The following is an 861-nucleotide window of genomic DNA, read 5'->3' as shown; positions in this document are numbered from 1 at the left end:
CTCGTGATATTTTTATTCCTTCCTTTGCAACATACATACATGATTGCTAGACATCTAAAAAGAAAGGTCGGTCCATATCTTTTAGATGGAAGTAATTATTGCCTTTGCATATATGCTGTCAGTAATTACATTTTAGTTACCATGAACCATTGGTGGTCATCTAGGAACTGTGGTCAATCCTGAATATATGGAACCACATTTAATTCACATATAGGAAAAATTGATAGAACTTAATTTACACAAGCGTGCATGACCAATCGGTTTAATTGCGTACATATTTTTGCAAATAAGTAATTTCGGTTCATCTATGCATTAGGAGATAATTTAAGTATGCTACTTACTGATTTTTTTTATAATAACTTGGTTACAATTGAACGTACACGTTTGAATAAGCATCCATTGTTAGAACATATTAAACTTTAAAATTAATGTGGTAATGTATAGCTAAAATTAGCATATCCTGTTAATAAAGATTCATGTGGCTCTTGAGAGAAACTAGTCTTTAATGTTTTCTTTGCTCGACTGGCTACTATGAGCATTCTATGTGTTAATTTCAGAAATATGTACTTTGATGATGCATATATGAAGCACCTCCTTATCCTATCAACGTACATTTAAAAGTTTCTCGCTGCAGCTTCCTCGTCGTGGGATTATTGGTTGGTTCTCTAGTATAAATCTATTCACCCCCATTGCTTTCAACTCACAAAAACAAAGCAATCTCATTTGTCGTTTTATCCCTTTGTTGGAAATGGCTCACAAGAAGGTGGCCCTCCGGTAAATCCTCGATAAGAAGTCCTGATGCAGTACTTCAAAGAAACGCTGTGAGGGCCTGCAGAAGAAGGCAGACGAGTTGGCCATCAT

General features: G+C 35.3%; 1 pseudogene; it reads left to right on the top strand.

The window, feature by feature from the left end:
• LOC119352141 overlaps window positions 1-861 on the top strand; it is a 2,735-nt pseudogene that overhangs the window by 853 nt on the left and 1,021 nt on the right.

Source organism: Triticum dicoccoides, chromosome 1A (assembly GCF_002162155.2).
Source record: "Triticum dicoccoides isolate Atlit2015 ecotype Zavitan chromosome 1A, WEW_v2.0, whole genome shotgun sequence".
NCBI classification, from domain to species: domain Eukaryota; kingdom Viridiplantae; phylum Streptophyta; class Magnoliopsida; order Poales; family Poaceae; genus Triticum; species Triticum dicoccoides.
This window is presented reverse-complemented; position numbering and strand designations above follow the sequence as displayed.